Below are 25078 nucleotides of genomic sequence, written 5' to 3'. Positions count from 1 at the left end.
GACTGAAGCGCCTAGAACCGCTCGATCACAGCGGCCGGCTTACTGACATCTCATTGCACCACCAGCTAACAGCACTGCCACAGTTCGACAAGATGTTTGTTTCGTTTTCCTACCCAATTCACCTTTTACCGTTCGTTCCGTCTCTCATAACTTCAATGTCGGCGAATGTTAAACAATCTTCCTTTTTCCTTTCCTTTGCCTTTCGTCCTAGTTTACTATTGTGTTCACAGCAGTTATCATATTTAATTCATAAAATAACAGTGTAACCCAATTGGGAGATACTAAAAGCCCATACTGTACAGGGTGTAACGTAAACGTATTGTCAAACTTTAAAGACACATTCTTCGCACATACGAACAGAAAATACGAGTATGTTAAATGGACAAGGGTCTGAAAAGCTTTATTTCCAAGTCTGAATTAAGATTCTACAATTCATCATAGTGCGTTAGGTACGAGGAACACACAGGAACTGAACGTACTACCATACCTCACGTAGAACCTTGCTTACATGAACGGTTCGAATTTCCAGCTCGGTTGCGTCAGGGTAAGATGTAATCTTCGGTCACCCTGGCCTCCACGTTCTCGATTCCTAAATCCACTAGACTTCGATTTTTGAAAAAATTTAAGGCTCTTGTATATACACTCCTGGAAATGGAAAAAAGAACACATTGACACCGGTGTGTCAGACCCACCATACTTGCTCCGGACACTGCGAGAGGGCTGTACAAGCAATGATCACACGCACGGCACAGCGGACACACCAGGAACCGCGGTGTTGGCCGTCGAATGGCGCTAGCTTCGCAGCATTTGTGCACCTGCGCCGTCAGTGTCAGCCAGTTTGCCGTGGCATACGGAGCTCCATCGCAGTCTTTAACACTGGTAGCATGCCGTGACAGCGTGGACGTGAACCGTAAGTGCAGTTGACGGACTTTGAGCGAGGGCGTATAGTGGGCATGCGGGAGGCCGGGTGGACGTACCGCCGAATTGCTCAACACGTGGGGCGTGTGGTCTCCACAGTACATCGATGTTGTCGCGAGTGGTCGGCGGAAGGTGCACGTGCCCGTCGACCTGGGACCGGACCGCAGCGACGCACGGATGCACGCCAAGACCGTAGGATCCTACGCAGTGCCGTAGGGGACCGCACCGCCACTTCCCAGCAAATTAGGGACACTGTTGCTCCTGGGGTATCGGCGAGGACCATTCGCAACCGTCTCCATGAAGCTGGGCTACGGTCCCGCACACCGTTAGGCCGTCTTCCGCCACGCCCCAACATCGTGCAGCCCGCCTCCAGTGGTGTCGCGACAGGCGTGAATGGAGGGACGAATGGAGACGTGTCGTCTTCAGCGATGAGAGTCGCTTCTGCCTTGGTGCCAATGATGGTCGTATGCGTGTTTGGCGCCGTGCAGGTGAGCGCCACAATCAGGACTGCATACGACCGAGGCACACAGGGCCAACACCCGGCATCATGGTGTGGGGAGCGATCTCCTACACTGGCCGTACACCTCTGGTGATCGTCGAGGGGACATTGAATAGTGCACGGTACATCCAAACCGTCATGGAACCCATCGTTCTACCATTCCTAGCCCGGCAAGGGAACTTGCTGTTCCAACAGGACAATGCACGTCGGCATGTATCCCGTGCCACCCAACGTGCTCTAGAAGGTGTAAGTCAACTACCCTGGCCAGCAAGATCTCCGGATCTGTCCCCCATTGAGCATGCTTGGGACTGGATGAAGCGTCGTCTCACGCGGTCTGCACGTCCAGCACGAACGCTGGTCCAACTGAGGCGCCAGGTGGAAATGGCATGGCAAGCCGTTCCACAGGACTACATCCAGCATCTCTACGATCGTCTCCATGGGAGAATAGCAGCCTGCATTGCTGCGAAAAGTGGATATACACTATACTAGTGCCAACATTGTGCATGCTCTGTTGCCTGTGTCTATGTGCCTGTGGTTCTGTCAGTGTAATCATGTGATGTATCTGACCGCAAGAATGTGTCAATAAAGTTTCCCCTTCCTGGGACAATGAATTCACGATGTTCTTATTTCAATTTCCAGGAGTGTAGAATTCCGCTACAAGGTACAGTGTCTTCATGCCACTAATGCGTAAAGATACGAAACCGTACGCAGGATTTCAGAGACCATGAGCGAATGTGGTATTCAATTTGACGACGAATTGATCATGTATCAATGCTAACGGAGAGCATGTTAGATACTTTATGTAATAGAAAATTGTATATGACGTGCTGATACGTTCTGTCAATATGTGATTACCATGATTAATGTAGTATAAAAGTTTATAAAATGAATTCTAACATGAAAATTAAGCGTTGCCGGATCCATGTACAGACACATTATTTTCTTCGTCTGAGTGTAAGCAATATATCACGAACATACGGCCGTATCATTTTGTTCCAGCGTGCCTGAAACAGTTGTATGGAATTTGGAACCCAGCGTTCACTCATTACCAGACAGAGCAAATGGACGTGAACTGCTTTAGAAAATATAGTTGGGATGCTGCCTCTCTAACGCCAACTTTCGCACCCGACGGATGCGGCTGTCGATGTCCCGGTCTCCACTGGCAGCGACTGTATCGAGCAAAAAGACTTATATAATTATTGAACTAGATGAAAAAGAAACGTAAATTAGTTACAAACTTCGGCGTGGACACACTTTATTCGACATGTAAACGTCACTAGAGATATTCGGATTTGGGTTATGACATGTTCGATATGACTGCCATCATTGGCGATGATGTGGTGCAGACGAATAGCGAAATTCTGCATGATCCGCTGAAGTCTCGGATCATCGAAGCTATCGATAACCACCTGAATGGCTGTTTCCAGCTCAGCAATGATTTTGGGGTTATTGGTGTGCACTTTGTTTTTGGTATAGCCCCACAAAAAGGAGTCGCATATGTGCAGATCCGGAGAATATGGCGGCCAATTGAGGTCCATGCCAGTGGCTTCTGGGTACCTCAGAGCCAGAATGCGGTCCCCAAAGAACTCCTCCAGGACATCAAACACTCTCCTGCTTCGATGAGATCGAGCTACGTCTTGCATGAACCACATCTTGTAGAACTCAGGGTCACTTTGAATAATGAGGATGAAATCATCTTCCAAAACCTTCACTTACAGTTCGGTAGACACCGTGCCATCAAGGAATATCGCACTGACTGTTCCGTGACTTGATATTGAGAAACACACAATCACCCGTTAAGGCTGAAGAGACTTCTCGATCGCGGATTCTCTAAGTTCCCGAAATGCGCCAGTTTTGCTTATTGACAAACCCATCCAAATGAAAGTGGCCTTCATCGCTAAACCAAACCATACAGCGCATACGAATTCCCGTCATGTCCCGCGACGAACCGTGCGGTTTGAACGCTCTAACGCTAACCGTTCAGAAGTTATGACGATTTAATTTCATATAGTTCAATAATTGTCGTCCTGTGTTTGCGATATGGCAGGCCAGCTATCCGCGAGGAGACGGCGGAAGGTAGCAACTCATCAGCAGACGCTAACGGTTGATACCGCGCTAACGTATGCAGCGCGAGTCGGCGCATTAGTCGAGTCGCAGTGCGAGATAAAGCCCTGCCTGGAATACTAAGCGTACGCCGCCCCTTCTGTTCGGCGGGGCCGTTGCACAAGTAGATGCGTCCTCCCTGTGCTCTTCCGTTGCCCAAAATAAAACACTACCCCATCCCCATCAGCAGCAAAAATAATGCTATACAATCTGTTCCTGCTTTTCTTGTTAGTATCTTCTGTGCCACAAGTACTCGAAAACACATATCAACGGGTGAAAGGTCAATTGAAAGAAATGGACAGTTTGTTGAAAGGATGTAAGACGAACGTGAACAAAAGCAAAAGGGTAATGAAAGGTAATCAAATTAAATCAGGTATTACCGAGGGAATTAGGCTAAGAAATAAGACGTTTTTCTATTATCGCAGTAAAATAGCTGACAATGGCCAAAGTAGAATGGATATAAAATGCAGACTGGCAGAAAAGCGTTTCCGGAAAAGAGAAACATGTTAACATCGAATATAAATTTAAGTGTTAGGAAATCATGGATGCAGGGTATTTCTCTCGAGTGCAGCCTTGAAAGGGAGTGAACCGTGCACGATAAACAATTCAGATAAGAAGGGAATAGAACATTTTGGACTGTGGTATAACAGGAGAATGCTGAAGATGTGATGGTTAGATCAGATAACTAAGAAAGAGGTACTGATTCGAATTGGCGATAAAAGAATTTTATGGCACTATCTGACCAAAAGAAGGAGAAGGAGAGTGCCCAACGTTTGGCTACAGTGAGCGGGATCAAATGGATGTGCGCTGCAGAAATGAAGAGGCTTACACAGAACAGACTAGCGTGGAGAGCTCTTCCAAACCTGTCTTCGTACTGAATACAACAACGACAGCGGCTGCCTTAGCTTCCACTTTCGAACTCAAATATTAGCGTGTTGTAAAGACTGGTAGTAAAATGTGGCCACTTCGCGAAACTTAAAGCCTGGTATTCTTTGACTACGGAAGAAATGCGTCAGAACTAAGAGCCAATCATGTCGTTCACATATTTGGAAATAAAGATATCTAGAGATATTAAGTGGAAAGAGTACATTCAGTAAGTTGAAGGTAAAGTGCATTCATTGATACGATGCTAGGAACGTGTAGTTTGTCTGCAAAATAAATTGCATACAGAAAACTTGTACTAAATGGTTCAAATGGCTCTGAGCACTATGGGACTTAACATCTGAGGTGATCAGTCCCCTAGAACTTAGAACTACTTAAACCTAACTAACCTAAGGACATCACACATATCCATGCCCGAGGCAGGATTCGAACCTGCGACCGTAGCTGTCCCGAGGTTCCAGACTGCAGCGCCTAGAACCACACGGCCACTACGGCCGGCCCCAAAACTATTGACCGAAATCTTTTCGGCATAAAAATCGATATCGCCTTATTTGAAGCAGCTTCCACACGCTGCTTTCATAGCTCTGTGGAATCTGGAGTGACATGATGGACCTAAAAATGTCATCTGTAGCAACGAAAACACTTGGGATATTTTTAAAACAGCGCTGACAAATGCGTATCGCGTGTGCTGTGGAAAAGCATTTAACAGATGCGTTGCTTGGGCTGAGAATGACCCAACAGTGACGGAGGAAACTGCTGTACCAAGGTCAGGATGAAGCACCGCGTCCTTCGTCTGAGCATAATTTGAAGGTGGAGATGGTGACTGGAATCGAGCAGCGGGCCCCTATTAAGGCTCCCCCGAATGAATTAGACTTCTATTCGCGTTAGGTACAGAGGTGAGTTCGCCAGCGGAGTGGAGGCCGTTGACCCCAGTCTGACTCAGTGAGGCGCAGGAGCTCAGCGAGACTCTGCAGCATTACCGCCTGGACGGCGTCATCCGCTGGTGTCAGCAGGGCAGACACCGTGCGCTGCGCCCGCTGCTTGTCCGCCTCGGACCCCGGAATACAGCACAACGACGGACGCTACTCAAACCGCAGTCCCGGTAATATCGACGTCGAAGGCGTGTGCCAGTCTTCGGCGCCAGGCAGCGACAAGGCGGTCTACAAGACACGGGCCAGAGTGCAGTGACAGGGTAGCCGCGCAGGTACCAGCATGAAGACACGTCCCTCCTGGGAGGTGGACGCCCTCAGGAGCTTGTCACCAACAGGTGACTCAGCAATGTGTGTCAGGTAGCTTGCATACGATCTTCTGTCCAGGCGGATGCTTGTAGCTTCTGGAGCCTAGTCCAGAGTAGGCGCCGTGCATTACGCTGGCGACGTAGCTCGGCATCGTGAACACACCTGGCTACTGTCTGACAACATCCGAGCACACTCAGGGAGAGTCTCAGATGCAAGTACTGGTCCTGTGAAGTAGGCCGGTTAGTGATTTCCTCTCGCCAGCACCTTAGCCGAAAACCCAAAACAAGCTGCGTGCTCGCTCGCCTCCGTGAAGCGAGAGTGACTTTACTTGGCCATCTTTTCTCGTCCCGCCAGCTTTTCCGGACGCTCTTTTATAGCCGAAAGGTGTCCCAAATTCGCTTTTCGGAAACGGTGGCAGGCCCATTTTGCAGCATCGGCGTAGTGAATACGTACTCTTGCACTCTGAATATGTCCTCTTACTTCACAGTGCGTGGTCACCGTTCTGAAGGCACCTCGCTCCCTGTGATATCGTTTTGCTGCATTAGTGACAGACAATGCAATGCTTCGATCTAAGTTGTGGCGCAACATTCCTCCCTTCTTTGAAGAAATCCAGGCTTCAGATTAGTACCTGTTTTCATATCTCAACAAAAAAACATCTGAATATATTTTTTACGAGTTGACAGAATGATAAAAAATTAATTGAAGTTTTCTCCTGTCCCACTTTCTATTATTAAGCATAAATCACATGGTTCATTGGCTATTCTTTAACCTACGTTATTCCACATCATCTCGTAGCAAACTGATGAAATAAATTACCAAATCTCTTCTTTGTCAGCGAACTTCTGTTACAAATCATGTAACACCAAATAGTTTCGACCATTTTTTCCTCTTGCTTAGCACTCGTCCGTGTTTGCCTGGCGGCTTGTCATTTAATTCTTACTTAAATAATCATTATTCATTACGGGTAAGCCGGCCGCGGTGGCCGTGCGGTTCTTGGCACATCAGTCCGGAACCGCGTGACTACTACGGTCGCAGGTTCGAATCCTGCCTCGGGCATGGATGTGTGTGATGTCCTTAGGTTAGTTAGGTTTAAGTAGTTCTAAGTTCTAGGGGACTCATGACCTCCGATGTTGAGTTCCATAGTGCTCAGAGCCATTTGAACCATTATGGGTAACCCAGTCCACTGGTAGTTGATGAACTGAGAGTTCACAGGGGTGGGTGACTTTCTACTTGCTGTAGATGCAGGTTACACAAAGCAAAATCAAATCCACAATAGTACAAGGAACCAAGACGCTTAAGGTCGTAATGTTATTGCGCTACCTACTGCAATACTGCCAAATATGTATACGCTCCAGTAGTAATATGTTCCTTGTGGGAGGCTATAAACTCATGCTTTGAATGTAAGAGGTGTGGTGTTAGGGTGTGATTTAGTATATCAAGTTCTGGGTTTGCAACACGTCTAATGGGCTTCCTAGCCAATACAACGAGGGTTATGTCAGATTTATTGTAATTGTTACAGTGATGGTAGCTGGAAGACGGTACGTTTGATCTGCTGTATCACAGGTCCTACCATTGATTAATACTCCACTACCTTGCAACTCCAATCTCTTCAATCCCTTGGACTTTCCTTGTTAGCAATAGTTCACTTTCACTACCTCCAGAGTAAACACAACCCATTGCATGCCCACCCTCTGAAAGTATGAATGTTCCATTAGAACATCCATATGACATCCTGGTTCAAATGGTTCAAATGGCCCTGAGCACTATGGGACTCAACTGCTGTGGTCATTAGTCCCCTAGAACTTAGAACTACTTAAACCTAACTAACCTAGGGACATCACACACATCCATGCCCGAGGCAGGATTCGAACCTGCGACCGTAGCAGTCGCACGGTTCCGGACTGAGCGGCTATGACATCCTGCAGCTACCTCTTAACCTGAGAATAACTGCATTTCACATGCTCCTATGCCGGTCTGAACTATCCTAGTTGGACATATCGCAATACTCTCTGTGGCACAAATGGATCTCAGCGATTTACATCACTACACAGTTACTCCTCTCCTAAGAGATTAAGAACAGCTCCTGTGATTTCATCTTCGTTTAAACACCCTCTGTTCCGATTTAACAATATACGTGGTGCCAAATCCATCATATGACGCAACTAGTCCCTTAACCGCTCACACGAGACTTAAACCTCGATACTCTCCATCATCCCTCGCAAGGTCAGGCGTACGTGACTCATTACTTCACCAACTTCGAATTACAACGGCGCACTCCTGTTCACTTAGAAACTAATAAAAATTTATCAAAAAAATTAGCAAATCACAATATAAGCCATTTACAATAAGACAATGACACAATTAGCAAATACTTTACCAATAATTTCTTCATGGTCGGGTTCACAGGCTCACTGTATATTCTAAATGATGGAATCATATTAAGCACCGTATGCTGTCAGTTTTATTCCTCTAACGCACCATGCATATAAATTACAATACTGACTAGTTTCGACCGTAGGCTGTCCGCAATATAATACCAAAATTACAGTAAATAGGTAAGACACATTAGTGGCTAACATTACGCTTGCGTATTACAATTGTTATTTATTTTACTTAATGATATTAGTAATGTGAGTGTCATATTTAAAAACTTTTTTTCGTGTTATGTGGGGACAGGCATGTTCCCAGACATACACATCTCGAATGTTACAAATATAGTCTTGCACATAGCAGTCAGCTTACATACACCACTTTCACAACACATAATGCAGACAAATACCCTACTACTACAATTATTAAAATTCGCGGGAACCACGCCTCGACCAAAAAGTGTAGGCCTGTCATTTTACAGGGACAGTTATGTATATGTACACGATATGTTGTTACACGAATCTGAAAGGGCTAGTGAGCTATCTATTAGTAAGATATTTGTCTACATGACGTGTTGTTTTAAGTTACACGTCACCAGTATCATGTAAATAATATAAATAACAACTGAAGGGCTTTGAGTAAAAGTGGTACAAGCGCTATTTAGTAAGAAAACGACCTAAATGCACATTTGGGAAGCTAAAGTGTTTGTATCTTCTGAGAGAAAGAAGTATAAGCGATTACCGCATAGTGCCGCACTCTCGGATGATGAACTTTAAGCCCTAAACCAATCCTTGGACTGCATTTAGAATACACGGAGCTGACAAAAGTCATGGGATACCTTCTCATATCGTGTCGGACCTCCTTTTTTTTCTGGCGTAGTGACATGGACATGAACATGGACTCCACAAGTCGTTGGAAGTCCCTGCAGAAATATTGAGCCATGCTGACTCTATAGCCGTCCATAATTTTGACTGTGCTGCCGGTGCAGGCTTTTGTGCACGAACTGACCTTTCGATTATGTCCTATAAATGTTCGATGGGATACATGTCGGTCGATCTGGGTGGCCGTATCATTTGACGAAAGTTAAGCTCTAGTTAACTTCTTGGGTGCATGTTTCCGTATACGTCTTTTAGATCTAGTTGTTTTCTTTTTACAACTTTTTCTGTTTGCTGCTTTTTCCAGCTTCAATTTGTATGGGCTGCTTGTGATATCTATGGCTTTCTGAGCTTTATTCAATTTTATTTCTCGAGAGAGTTTTTCCAGTATGGGAAAAATTTTATGCAAGGAAAGTTTCGAAGCGCATGTTGCTGCGCCAGCTGGAATAAATTCCGGCCTATCTTGACTTCTAGATGCGGGGACGACTGTATTGGGCCTAGGAATATGCCTTACCAAAATTAACTCATTAGATTGTCGTTCTCTTATAGGAATATTGTTTGTTTAAAACTGCATCATAGCTACATAATGGCAGTACGGAAAACATTCATGTTTACTGGCCAAACTACTGTTTTTGCGAAACCATTTACTGCACCCCTTATTGTTGCAACCTGTCCCTGTGCTTTGCCGAAGAGACATCCAAGATGAAACTGCGGAACAACTTCGTGTTTCCTTTCACTGAGTTTTTACGTTATAAAATCCTCCATCTCTGCAATTTCATAACTACTCAAAGGCTTAAAAATTGAGACACCAGTGGTTGTAACCTGTGGGTAGTGTGGCTTGGCAGTGACAACAGGATGACATCGTTTTTTCGAGCACTATAAAGGACATCGAGATTCTAGGTGTGGATTGAGTGACCATCAAGTAGAAGCAATATTTTTCTCTCCTTTGAGGAGTGGAGTGAGTTGATGAAATGCCTTAACCACCTCTCATATATATCCTTATTGATAAATCCACTTTCTGGGTTGCAATCAAAAATTGTTCCTTCTACTAACCCTTCAGCCTAATAGGAACGTTTGTAAATCGTTAAAGATGGGACATACTGGCTAGTCTCTTCGCCACTGGCTGTTGACTCCACCATATTTTTACAGTTGTGGGCAAGTACCTTTCTTGGTTTGTTCTGAATTGTTGATAAACCTGTCTCGTTAACGCTGAATACTCGTATTGTGCTGAGCTGGATTTCATCAACGGTCTTTTCGAGTATATCAAAGAAGTGGATCAAGTTCTGTTTGTTAAAACCCTTACTTCGAGCATACGAAGTCGCTTCTGGCTGATGCAAACTAAGCTCAGGATGCCCCCCGACTGATGAATAATACCATTTTTTCCCTCGGAATTCTCTTTGCCGTACTGAATCTGTGTTAGAGGAAAGTAGTTTTTCCTCACTAAATGTCTTTGTAAAGTGGCTGTCGACACGCTACAAGTTCTGGTAGCCGCATAGATTCCTATATCACCATTTCGTACTGCAGCTAATGCACGATTCATATCGACTTCCTGCCACTCTCCATATTTCAGTCCTGGAGGCATCCAGGATAGAAACCTCACATGTAATACATGCATGTATTAGTACTAGTATCAATTAATAAATTAAGTAATTCACTATTATCACATTAATTATGACATTATTCATATGTTCAAATGTGTGTGAATTCTTAAGGGACCAAACTGCTCAGGTCATCGGTCCCTAGACTTACACACTTCTTAAACTAACGTTAACTAACTTATACTAAGAACGACACATACACACACACACACACACACACACACACATGCCCGAGGGTGGACTCCAACCTCCGGCGGGAGGGGCCGCGCTATCCGTGACATAGCCACTCCACGCGACGTGACATTAAATAGCCCCATAAGACTGAGCATCAAGGGAAACCAGCACGTGAGAGCCCATGTACTGCCTGGGGTAAAACAACACCAAATATAGAATAATGTATTATTTATGAAATTAAATATTATCCTTTGTCATGCACTTAATCATTACTCAGTTAACAGTTATTCAATTGATGGTTGTAAATTAATTTTTCAATTATTTTTATCAGATCTATCGTTATTATTAAATTGATTTTTCACTATTCATTGCTCATATAGTTGTTATTAATTAGTTGCTTATTACTCATAAATTATTAGTCAGTTAGTTATCACTTGAAATTTTAAGTCAACCATCGCATTTGTTTGGTACATAACTCGAACTCTTGTTGTGACAGTATGTGTAGAGATAGTTCCCATCATTGAGCCACGAACTTATTCACAGAAACTGAAAATGACTCGCTCAAGACAACTAGCATGGCATCGCTTAAGAATACCTAGTCTTCGTCCACAGCACGTATTGTGAATATGACAAAATGCTGTGAAGTGCTCCTACTGTTCAATTATCGCCGCAGAAATTTAATCACTATTACAGTATCAGTCCAATGTTTCAGTCTTTAACAGTATTCAGTTACCAGAAAAACTGAAAATCTTAACTTATTTCACGGTTGCTTTGTGTTTGCGTGGAACGACTTACAACTAAGATAGCTAATCTTTGGCGACATGGGGTGCACTTAATGACTGCTAGAATGTGCCTATTGTCAATATAAGGAGAGAAATCAAGCCGGTTCATCGATGGAGCTGGCCCATCAGTACTAACCTTACCTACTTCTTTTCACGAAAAGAATAAATAAACGAGAGTTGTATCTTGTATACAGCAACTAACCAGCTAACTACTGAAATAATTACAGTGTACCTAGACCGTGACTTAGCTAACACATAGGCAGTCAGTATCCGAAGACACAACACCACACTGTAAATTGGCTGTTAATAAACACCATTGCTTCCAACCTTCTTGTCCTGCTCCTCCTTCAGTTCATTTTGTGGCAGTGCAGTACACTCAGTTAAGACAGAGACCAATACTTACCATGAAATCATAAATCTAAAAGTTTAGTGATGCTAATGATTTCATGACAGTTTTTCACCTGAAAAACTTGATTGTGCCAGTACGTGATGCAGAAGTTAACTTTCATTTTGAAAGGTAATGCAAGTCACAAATAAAGAAGCATAAAATATAACTTGGAAAGAAACTGTGGTGTCTTAAAACATGATAAAACACAGGACAACTGTTATTTGTGTTAAAGCCAATACTTTGTCAATTAAAGCACTGTGTAGATTTTAAAGTTTTCTGCCTGCAAGAATTAAGCAACGTACCACCTCTATGTATTTACTGACAAAGCTAAGAATATGTGGGTAGAAAAATAGTTAAACTTCCAGACTCACTGAGAATCACTACAGCTTATCTTGTATGAACCAAAGCAGCAGTAGTACAGTAACTTTAACATGTATATGTACACTAACATTAAGATGTGTCGGTGCAATAAGTATCTTACTGTACCGAACGCACTCTCATTACATCCACTGTAATACTGTGGTCATATAATTGCTTCTCAGTGGAGTACACTTTAAGACAGTAAAAACAAAAGCAGTTATAACTTCAGTTAACTAATAACGATCTGTTATTACTTTCACGAACTTCTGTAAACAGTGAAATAACCATTTTACCATAACAGAATTAATGGAATGGAAAACACCTTTTCTGTCAGATATTTTCTACAAAAAATTAATTACTGTATTTGCTGTCTGAACAGGTATATTCACGTAATTAGGTATTTCTCACTTTAATGTATATGTATAGAAGCTTTTCCATGTGGAATGACTGATGGATTTTGGTATATGAACCAGCTTATGTAAAATATTTAAAGATAACCGCTTTGAAAAATACACACTCTTTCAATTACTGTGAATCAGTAATTATGTTCGTTTTGTTAGTAATTTTCATTAAATGACAGCCACTAAATACCTATTTGATTTTAACTGTTCAAATTAACAAAACATAACTTATCTGAACCCTGTTACGAAACTGATGTATACAATGTTTAGATCTTGGCATTTGGTGGTTGTGTGCCGGCCGGAGTGGCCTAGCGGTTCTAGGCGCTACACTCTGACCTCTAGACAACACAAGAACAGCGTCATATAAAACAGCCGACATACCCAGCCATGATCACTGTTTCGGCACCATAGTAGAGAAGCTTTAACAAAGTAATAATTTGTGTACAAAGAAATTAGAACACAAGCCGGCCGAAGTGGTCGTGCGGTTCTAGGCGCTGCTGTCGGGAACCACGAGACCGCCACGGTCGCAGGTTCGAATCCCGCCTAGGGCATGGATATGTGTGATGTCCTTAGGTTAGTTAGGTTTAAGTAGTTTTAAGTTCTAGGGGACTGATGACCTCACAAGTTAAGTCCCATAATTCTCAGAGTCATTTGAACCTTTTTTTTTTTGTTGTGGTCGACGAAGTGTGTACTCATTTTGCATCTGCTCTTAGATGTAGCTCTCTACAATACAAATCACATGTTCGTATACACATTATCATCTTGAAGTACCAGTATGTGCATTTATACTCTGCTTGCTGTATGTGATGTAGACAATTCAGTAGAGGCTGGTATTTGGTGTTCACAGCAGAATACCTCCATAATACATCTGCTCTATTATTTTTCATGCCACACATTGTAGATCATCTATACCTTTACAGGAGAACACACCACAGTTTTTACCACTGTGCTCGTAAGGCAAGTAACACAAAATTAACTTTATTCACAAAATAAAATTCATAGTGCAGTACTCAGTCTCTTATTGAGTTATTACAACTCACTTCATATCAAATTTACTGTTGTTAGACTATCAATTAGTCAAATTTCTGATTCCACAGAGCGACCATCCTCACTACATCTTACTTTATTGGCAGCCTGCTTCATACAATGTCTTCATCTCTCTGCATATTATTGTACGCATGCTAACTTTTTGCGCCATCCACATCATCAGTACTTTCCCATATCAGAGATTTATTGATACTACTCATGGTGATATCATACATCCAATTTTACATTAACATTTTCTCAGTCTTCTTTCTGTACAATTTTTGCTGCTGCAATTACAGTAATACATATCTACGCTTAATCTGAATTTACATGAAATAATTTTAAACAACAAATTTGTAAAAGTACACCAAAAATGTTTTAAGATTTTTGTTGTTGTGTTAATGGTTAATTAGTGTAGATCTATTACTAACTGTAACTTCACATTCATGGGCTGTTTCATTTCTATGACTTGATACTGCGTAAGCAAATTTTCGTTTTCCCGTCAGTGTGCAGGGACTCACCAGCATAACCCAATGACAGAGTCTCTTCTCAGGTAATTTACCAACAAATCGTCTCACTTGCTCTTGATACTCGAGCATTTTAGTGTTTGCTTTCTTCACCCATTTCCACATACCCTGTAACATCTTCACAAACTTCATCACTGACTCCCTATTTTCACAACTCGAGACTCAATCACTTCAAAAGACCATGGCACCTTTCTTTCATTAGCGTCTGTGGTGAAACCCCAATGCTGCCATGTACATTAGAATTGTATGCAGCTACAACATACAGTAAATAAACTTCAGAAATTGTTACGATGGGTGTCCACATAATAACTTAACATTTTGGTGAGAGACCAGTGGATGTGTTCCATCTTCAGTAAGACTGAGGCTGAAAGGACAAGTTCTTAGCTTCCAGATTCGCAATAGATGGCGCTTGCTCTTTCAGTACTGCAAACACTGTGGCATGACGTTAGATGTTGTATATGATGGTTAACATACAGCTGTTACCTGCAGGTGTTAGGTTGAATCTACCCAAAATGTCCATTCCCACCATATGGTATGGCTTGGATGCCCTCAGTAATATTTGCGCTCTTTGTGATGATGACTGATATCGGCATATTGCGCACATTGTACCCAATGCCTTACAGTCTGCTCAACGTCCTGTCCATTCGTCCTCCACTAGTTTTGCTCAGCTTATGCGTGGTTGAGTTGATAGTTAATTTTCTGAGTACTGCTGAGGCTGAAAGTTGCGTTTGTAAAGGAAAGTGTATCTATCTGAAAGCTTTATTAACTACAGTTTGCAAAATTTTCTCATCACGGCTTAGATATACAGTGTGGTGAGAAAGAGTCTGAAAAGCTTGTAAGTGTGTTGCAGGGTAGATTGTGCTGAGGAACAGCTGTTAAGAAAAAAATTCGATACGCTGCACCGTTTCCGAGGTAATTACTAGTAGCATTGAAGTTAGACACCCAGGCCGTCGCGCGCGCAAATTCAAGCGGCCCGCCGGAGGCGGTATCGCCAAACGTGTGCTGCGTTTGGTTTCCTAAAACCGAACAAGAGAGCGATACTGAAGCTGGACATGGGACAGCATTTCGGATCTAACCCTAGCCAAAGGCTCAGCAGTCTCGTTCATTATCATCTATTCTATGAACTTGCTTCCCAACGGCCTGATTGGCTGACTTCAATTCTAATTAATTCGGAAACGACGCAACGTATAGATTTTTTTCTTAACAGTTATTTCTCAGTACAATCTACTTAACAACGTCTTTACAAGCTTTTCAGACTGTTTCCGACCACGCTATATTAGACTGTCTGTAAGCGTTCGGCTCACAAAATAGCTTCTAGATATTTGGCACCCCATTGTCCACTTGATGGCATTATGTTACATTACAATGACCGTATGGCGTGGATACCACTGAGAGGGGTCTCTGAGATGCACAGTGCTAACCTGAATAGCAAAGTAACCTAAACATCAATTTTAAGAGATTCTGTAAAGAACTCTTCAGTGAAGTAGAAGAAAAGTTCTTTAATTCAGTCTTCGACTTCGCCACATAACCTACTAGATATTTAATATATTCTGGCAGCGTGTTGAATACATACCTACCCATGTATCTAACTCCTTTCTCTGCTAATGTCAACTACTTTGAAGTATTTGTTGAGGTGGTTTTTGGTCCTAGTATAACATTCACGGTTTTCGTTACTTTTTGAGAAAACAGAAATATTTGTAACGACAAAGGACACTGATGAATGTGTGTGTACTTGTGAAGCCATTGGCAAATTCCAGTTGTTTTGAAGGGTTTTCTACGGGATGTTCTAGGACTAACAGCAGATAATATGTTATAAATCGCTCGTTCATTTTGAAAATATTATCCTTATGAGTTGGGTTTCCTCAAAACATGATTCTGTACCTCATTAATGAATGAAAATGTGCAGAATAAATTAGTTACTTCATTTTAAGTCACTTGTTGAAGTAATAATTCATACTGCAAATGTAGCTGAACTAAGGCGTTTCATTGATTTTGGGGTGTACGTTTTCCGATTAAGGCTCTGATCTATCTGTAATTCCACAACTTTACAAATGTCTACATGTTTTATTAGTTGGTTTGAGTAGACTCTTTAAACCACGTGACCACCAGTTCGCGTCTATTAACATCGCCTGATTTATTAGTGCGATATTCATTCAGAAATATGACTTCAAAAAAAAAAAAAAAAAATCTCGAAGTCTTTGAGACTGCGTATGTTGATAAAGTATTGCACTATTTGAGTGTTGTTCTGGAATCTTCGTTACTGTATGCGAGAAAAGTAGAGTGCCATCAGAAGTGATGCAGCTTTGCCTGCGAAAGCGTTTTACCAAGAGAACAATTATTTTTCCCGTGCCTTTCATGACGATTGTTACCCAAAAATAAATTTTGCTTACGAAACAGAGGTAGTAGTGATTAAACAGTGCATATTCGCATGCTGTCTCTATCCCTACTTCTCTCCATACGGGCACGTACTCTGAATACGAAAGAAAATAACGGTAGACTTAACTGTGCTTAATAACCCCTTCCGTCTGAAACGGAAAGGGCTTTGTCGGGACTTCTTTTATGCTGTCCCCACCCCATCTCCTTCCACGCCTTTCGTAATACTTGAGAAGGTTTAGCATACACAAGTAGGAAAACCAATTCATCACTGTCTAAGCGAAGAAAAGGGATCCATCCCTAATTATTTTGCGTGACACTGGCGTCTAAATGCTCGGTCTCGCGCTCTTGGGCCGAAGAGATCTCAGTCAGTTAGTCGCACGAAAATTTCATTTACGTTCACTTTAATTTTACTTGGACGTCTTCTGGGGAGGAAATATGTTCCCTTCATGTATAGCTTACTGCTGTGATTTCGGGGAATGAAAGAATCTAGCTGTCTGTAATCACCTGTACTCCGTACGGTGTTTGGCGTAGGGTACGTACTGCACAAGATTAGTGTCCTTCCTGCCGTATAATATTCACAAATGGTACACAGGAAGAAATCCTCTCAGTATAAGCCTGAATTTATCTGTTATTTCCGCTGTGATAATTGAGTAATACGTATGTTGGAACTCTGAATTTTGTGTGGAAGGTTCTCCAGCATACACAGCGCCTCCGACTGCAATTTGTTGAGCATTTCTGACTCTCACAAAAAGAACTCAGTACGAAGTGTGGAACTTTTTTTTACCCTCTCTCTCTCTCTCACGTGGAGACTAATTAGGCTAATCCAAATCTAATTTGTCTGGCGTCTAATTCCTTGTCTCTCCACGACAATGGTGTTACAGCATTAAATTCGAGCGCGCACAGGAAGAACTGTAATACATACATGGAGAAACAGTCACAAGTGAAGTTTTGGTTGATATTCAGGTCCTCCAGGCCTTCAACTCCTACGGTAACACAAAATACTTCATTCTGCAGAAAAGCGTCCAGTCATCTTATTAGATACAGTTTTACGGTCCAGGAGTTGGCTGGACGGTTCTCAGCCGAAACTTTCTGTTCTAATTATTTTTAGAGTAAACCTTTTCTTCCGGTAAACGTGTCATTTCTTTTGTTTCTTATCTACATCTTCTGTAGAACCATTGCCTCGTATTCTGTGTATTAACTCTTAATACACACTCAAAGTCACCCGGATTTAACTGCAGATTTGTATTTTCTCGAAACGTAATAAGTCAGCATAGTCTTTGTTACCTCGTTTCTGAAAGCAAAAGCACCCCGTAGTCAAGCCACAAGTGACCCATCGGGACCATCCGACCGCCGTGTCATCCTCAGTGGAGGATGCGGAAAGGAGGGGCGTGTGGTCAGCACACCGTTCTCCTGGTCGTTATGATGGTTTTCTTTGACCGGAGCCGCTACTATTCGGTCGAGTAGCTCCTCAATTGGCATCACGAGGCTGAGTGCACCCCGAAAAATTGCAACAGCGCATGGCGGCCTGGACGGTCACCCATCCAAGTGCCAGCCACGCCCAACAGCGCTTAACTTCGGTGATCTGACGGGAACCGGTGTTTCCACTGCGGCAAGGCCGTTGCCTTCGTTTCTGAAAGGCGACGTATAAAAGTCACCTTCCCATGGCTATTTATCATCGTCCGTTATTCAGACTTACTCTAGTTTCTGGGAGAACGAATTTATCACTGCGACTGTTTACGAAAATTTTGTGTGTTTTAACAGCTGATATAATTTCGGTATGGAAGTGTATTAAATTTTCCTATAATATTCTAATCGTTATAGATTGTCTGCTTTAGTTGTTAAAAATTTAAAGAGCAATATAAAAGCCTTAAAGTTCCTCGTGCGTTGCGTCAGATGCTGTTACGGAAACTGCACAGTGACGAGCAGCTTACGCGTTGATATATTGTGCAGTTTCCACAAAGCCATCCAACGCAACACCCGAGAACCTTTCAAGCGAGCATTATGTCGGGGAAACTGCGAACAACAATATAATTAGCGACTTATTCTATGGTCCCAGCATCTGCTTCAGCATTATTAACGGAAGGTGTTTTATTCTGTTCCACGAAATCTTAATATTCCTTTTAGCTTCACATCTCCATATGCACTCCACAAGTCACCTTATGGCGCGTGGCGGAGGGTACTGTGTGTACCACTTTCACATATCCATTGACCTGCGTCAGTCGTGAAAGATTCGCTTGAAGAAAAGTTTCTAGTTAGCCTCCGTGTGAGCTGGATTCTCTCTAATCTATGGTCTTTTGGCGAAGCGTACAGGGTTTGCATAGAAATATGGAAACACCGTGAGAAACGTATGCGTGAACATAAATGCAGATGCTAGCCAAGCTTGCAAGTTGTGCTATTCTATTTGACCACGAACTGTACCTGTGCAATGTCCTCAATACGTTGCAAGTGCCAATAGTGGTCAGAACAGTGTTCTGTGGCGTTGTGAGTGCGTTATATGGGAGCTAAGTGAATTCGAGCGTGAGAAAATTGTTGGTGCTCGTATGGTGGGTGGTTCCGGACCCAAGGTAGCCCAAGCGTTTGGTGCTTCAACGTATCGAACATTTTTACCTCTTACAGGGAAAGCGGAAAAATATCAACCGCAAGTCACAACGCGGATGAAAATGTGTGTTGAGTCATTACGACGGACGGTCATTAAAGGGTACTGTGACGAGAAATAAGAGGATGACAGCTGCAAAAGTCACTGTAGGACTCAACATCGCACTGGCGAAGCTTGTCAGCACCAAAACACTACAAAGGGAGCTCCAGAAGCAGGGAATCGCAGGGCGAGCTGGAATTCCAAAACGACTCACCAGCGAGGCAAATGCCCGTAACAGAAAAACTTGCCTCCGAAGTCGTAAGGCCTGGGCTATGGAGCTTTGGAAGAATTCGTTTGGTCGGATGAATATTGTTTCGAACTGTTTCCAACTTCTGGTCGAGTTTACGTCTCAAGAGCAAAACATGGAGGGGTTTTTTCGATGATTTTGGCAGCCATAACTCTGTATTCCGTGAGCCTAATGGGTTCTCTGCAAGGTCGCATTACTGCCGAGGATTATATGACGATTTTGTGTTGATCGGGTCCATCCCATGGTACAGTGTTTGTTCCAAAACGGTGATGCTGGGTTCCACAGCTCGCATCGTCCAGGACTGGTTTTGTGAGCACGAGGATGAACTGTCGCATCTCCCCGAGACTACTGGAAGCTGTTTTGTATGCCAAAGAGTTTCATACAACGCGTTATGTATGGAAATGTGTCGTGTTTGTGGTGTCTCCATATTTGTGTCCGCGCCATGTACGTAGGAGGAAGCAATATATTGGCTGACTCTTCTAGGAAAGTACACTCTTGGATGTTCAACGATAAACCACAATGGGATGCTGAACGCCTCTCTTGCAGCGTCTGTCACTAGAGTTAGCTATCGCGCGTACTACATCAACCTGACCTGGGTCTCGCGGCTGCCAGGGTATTGGTTGGAAATTGGCTGGCGTTCATGACGTCATAAGGCAGAAAGTCTGTAAGAGCACCGCCTCGTGACTTGGCCCCACCAAATCATTTTAATAGAGACCGAACCTCAGCTGTTATTACCAAACTTCTAGTCAATACAGATTCGAGACTGGAACTTCGGTTATATAAATGAAATGTACAATCCAGATTCGAGTGTGATAAACCACGGCTGTGATGACAGACTGAACCGTAGCGTAGTCGGACTTATAGATTAGACTTTAAGACGATTCTCTGAAGCCAGTGAATATAACTACGATTATTAGTCGAAGGACAGAATGATTTATAGCATAGCAGAGTCTCCGTAAATCTGCGTCTTTAGCGGCAATAGCAAATGCGGAAAAATAGGCTAAATATGGGTAAAAGTTATCTAGTGGACACCCTTGCTTTTTTTTTTGCAGTTTATTACGGTATGCGTAAGGAATATGTATCAAAATACCAATCGGAGACTTATACATTGTCTAATATACGTTTTCTGATTTGTTTTTGCCGTTTCAGTTTTTATGGCGAAAAGGGAGTTAAATATAGAAACGTCATTTAAATATGACGCTTACGTAAATATTAGGCTGCGCTACACTTAAACCTGTCAACACAATCTTCGTTTGGCATTAACAGTCAGTGGCTTCGCCAGCTCACAACCACATTACTACGTTTCAACCTACCCTACTGCTCGGGATATGCTACAGATCAGTCTGTCACCACAACCAAGATTTCCTGGAAGAGTTTCCAGTATAACACTCTAGGCCAAATATGTGTTATACTTAAATTTCCGCCGTTCTATTGTGAAAACAAACAGATATATTCCGACTGTATGTGACAATCTCATCTTCCTATACACAGTTTTTCAAAATCCAGTCCATTTGTCTGTGGCATTATAATAAACAGAGCTGAATGAGGAACAGATCTAGACAATACTCTTATCTCCAAATTGTTTGACTGTTGTAGATACAAGTCACTGATTATAACAGTGTATCTGTTATATCAGCAGCACTTTTGATGTGTAACCAGGCATCTGAAATAAATCACGAAATTTTGAACTCACTAGCCTCAACCAATATGTTTTAATGTAGTACGTATTAAATTGCATATTTTCCGTATTCATGTGAAGGACACTGAATTACGTAGAGGAATATAGTCACAGCACTTCCAGGATTTCTATAGGAGAAGTTAACCTAAATATTCAGATCACTTTACAGACAACTTTCGAAACAATGATTTTACAATTTATTACTGCATCTGGTAGGATCCATGGACATGTATAAGATTCACTACTTCTTGAAAAGCTGCTGGCATGATACGTGCATACAACGTTTTTCTTAGCTGAAATTCTTTATCGCACGCAAATCACTTATTGGAATCCGCCATTATGAACCTAGAGCAGACGGACATCATGAACATTACCAATACGACGTCATGCACGACAGCCCGTCAGCAAACCCAATTCTTTGGCAGCTTCGAGATGCAGTAATGAACATTCAACGAAACACGCTACTCTCCTTTAGATCTTCTCTCTTTCCTCTATCAATCCTGTATGGTACGGATCCCAGACAGACGGACAGTATTTAGGTACTGGCTGAACGAGGGTTTGTAAACTGTCTCCTTTGTGCGTGGACTACACGTCCTGAGGATTCTATCAATGAATCTGTCTGGCATCTACCTTACCTTTAACTAGCTTTTTGTGGTCGTTCCATATTAAATATCACCGTACTCACACTCCTAGATATTTTATGGATGTGACTGCTTCGAGAGATTGTTCTGCGATCATGTAATCAAACGTGTCTTTCTGCCTGTTTGTGCTAAATGTGTTACATTTGTTGATGTTGATGGTCAACTGGCAATCCCTGCACCACGCGTACATCCTCTGCAGGTCTTCTTGTATTTCGCTACCATTTTCTACCGGTGGTACTTCTGTGTATACAACACCATTGTACGCGAAAAGCCTCATGGAACTTACGACGCCATCCATTACGTCATTTATCTATACTCCTGGAAATGGAAAAAAGAACACATTGACACCGGTGTGTCAGACCCACCATACTTGCTCCGGACACTGCGAGAGGGCTGTACAAGCAATGATCACACGCACGGCACAGCGGACACACCAGGAACCGCCGTGTTGGCCGTCGAATGGCGCTAGCTGCGCAGCATTTCTGCAACGCCGCCGTAAGTGTCAACCAGTTTGCCGTGGCATACGGAGCTCCATCGCAGTCTTTAAACTGGTAGCATGCCGCGACAGCGTGGACGTGAACCGTAAGTGCAGTTGACGGACTTTGAGCGAGGGCGTATAGTGGGCATGCGGGAGGCCGGGTGGACGTACCGCCGAATTGCTCAACAAGTGGGGCGTGAGGTCTCCACAGTACATCGATGTTGTCGCGAGTGGTCGGCGGAAGGTGCACGTGCCCGTCGACCTGGGACCGGACCGCAGCGACGCACGGATGCACGCCAAGACCGTAGGATCCTACGCAGTGCCGTAGGGGACCGCACCGCCACTTCCCAGCAAATTAGGGACACTGTTGCTCCTGGGGTATCGGCGAGGACCATTCGCAACCGTCTCCATGAAGCTGGGCTACGGTCCCGCACACCGTTAGGCCGTCTTCCGCTCACGCTCCAACATCGTGCAGCCCGCCTCCAGTGGTGTCGCGACAGGCGTGAATGGAGGGACGAATGGAGACGTGTCGTCTTCAGCGATGAGAGTCGCTTCTGCCTTGGTGCCAATGATGGTCGTATGCGTGTTTGGCGCAGTGCAGGTGAGCGCCACAATCAGGACTGCATACGACCGAGGCACACAGGGCCAACACCCGGCAACATGGTGTGGGGAGCGATCTCCTACACTGGCCGTACACCTCTGGTGATCGTCGAGGGGACACTGAATAGTGCACGGTACATCCAAGCCGTCATCGAACCCATCATTCTACCATTCCTAGACCGGCAAGGGAACTTGCTTTTCCAACAGGACAATGCACGTCCGCATGTATCCCGTGCCACCCAACGTGCTCTAGAAGGTGTAAGTCAACTACCCTGGCCAGCAAGATCTCCGGATCTGTCCCCCATTGAGCATGTTTGGGACTGGATGAAGCGTAGTCTCACGCGGTCTGCACGTCCATCACGAACGCTGGTCCAACTGAGGCGCCATGTGGAAATGGCATGGCAAGCCTTTCCACAGGACTACATCCAGCATCTCTACGATCGTCTCCATGGGAGAATAGCAGCCTGCATTGCTGCGAAAGGTGGATATACACTGTACTAGTGCCGACATTGTGCATGCTCTGTTGCCTGTGTCTATGTGCCTGTGGTTCTGTCAGTGTGATCATGTGATGTATCTGACCCCAGGAATGTGTCAATAAAGTTTCCCCTTCCTGGGACAATGAATTCACGGTGTTCTTATTTCAATTTCCAGGAGTGTATATTGTGGAAAGTGACGGTCCTAAAACACTCGAAGTTACTTTCGCGTATGAAGATTTCGTTCCGCTGAGAATAACATGCTTTGTTCTAGAAACTCATCAATCCAATCACACAGCTGGACTGATAATCCGTACGCTCGCATTTTGTTCATTAGACGACAGAGCGGAACTGTATCTGACGCCTTCCGTAAGCCAATGAACACGGCACCAACTTGAGCGCCTATATCTACTGCTTTCTGTGTCTCGCGGACGAACAGAGCGAGTTCGGTTTCACACGAATGTCACTTTCTAAACCCATGTTGATTCCTACATAGGACATGTTCGGACTCCAGAAATGCCATAATACTTGAGCATAAAAGATGCTGCAAATATCTACCGCAGACCGACCTCAGAGATACAGGCTGTAGTTTCGTGCGCCAGTTCGACAACCTTCTTGAAAGCACGAATGACCTGCACTTTTCCTCAATCATTACTAACGCTTCGCTCTTTCAGCGACCTGCGGTGCGCTGAGAAGTGGAGCAAGGTCTTTTTCATGCTCTATGTTGGACCGTATTGGTATCCCGCCACGTCCAGGGCCTTCCCTCTGTTGACCGATTTCATGTGCTTTTCTGTCGCATCGACACTTATTTGGATTTCTGTCATTCTGGCGTTTGTGTGACGGTTAAAGAAGGAATTACAGTGTGATGTTCCTCAGTGGAACAGTTTTGGAAAAAGACATTTAGTATTTCGACCTCCTCTGTGCCATCCCCCGTTTCGATAGCGTCATGGTGACACCGTGTCTGGACAGATGGCTTGATCCGTTTACTGACTTAACATAAGACTGAAACGTCTTAGGATTTTCGGTCAAGTCAGTAGATATAATTTTACTTTCGATTTCGTCGAACGCGTCTCACATAGTCAGCTTTGGCTTCACGTTATTCATAATCTCTTTCAAGTCTTCTTCCCTGCAGCTGGCTGCGTTTTGCCACCTATATAACTCTAATTCATTGGAACTGTTTCCTGTTCTGAATTTTGATTTCTTTCTTTTTTTCCGTAAACTGTAAAAAATACAAAGAAAAGACTCTTTCACTGTGCCATAACATCTTTCATTTGACTTCTGTCATTTTGCTTTAAAGGTTTGAGTTTTCTACCAGGTATTGAATAATTTTCTTACTGCCATCGACCGTGAGCACTTACCGACCCAGACTTTGTTGAATAGAAAAGGTCAAAATGATCTTTCTCAAATAATTTCAGTCCACTCCATAAAAAGATTATAGTTTCACACATGTACAGGGAGCAGACTGAAGTTGGCGATAATAATTTGCTAGCTGTGCAATACACATGGATCTAACAAATTTTATTCTGCAACTTCAGTATCAAAGAGCTTTCCTAATACACAGTGCCATATATAATGACAGATTCGATAACTACAAAATATTATTTTTTACGTGTCAGTAGCATTTGATAATATTTACACTTGAAAAATGCTACGTTTATTCGCTAGAAATTGAACATGGAGGTATTAAAGCTTAAATTGTAGTCTATATTTAGTCCATGCAATTGGATGCATCAGGTTGTTTGTTAAGTTGACGGTATTGAACTTTTTTTAATTTTCTGTAAATTTTAATGTTTGGCTCTGAAGTGCTCA

At 43.3% G+C, this 25078-nt stretch overlaps 1 protein-coding gene and 1 pseudogene across 1 annotated transcript in view; both read right to left on the bottom strand.

The window, feature by feature from the left end:
- LOC126298286 (zinc finger protein squeeze-like) overlaps window positions 1-25078 on the bottom strand; it is a 346884-nt gene that overhangs the window by 224529 nt on the left and 97277 nt on the right. The gene's annotated exons all lie outside the window — the stretch shown is intronic.
- LOC126300135 (5S ribosomal RNA) lies at window positions 18023-18140 on the bottom strand (annotated as a pseudogene).

Source organism: Schistocerca gregaria, chromosome X (assembly GCF_023897955.1).
Source record: "Schistocerca gregaria isolate iqSchGreg1 chromosome X, iqSchGreg1.2, whole genome shotgun sequence".
In the NCBI taxonomy this organism is placed as follows: Eukaryota; Metazoa; Arthropoda; class Insecta; order Orthoptera; family Acrididae; genus Schistocerca; species Schistocerca gregaria.
Note: the sequence above shows the minus strand (reverse complement) of the source record. Positions and strands in the feature narration are given on the sequence as shown.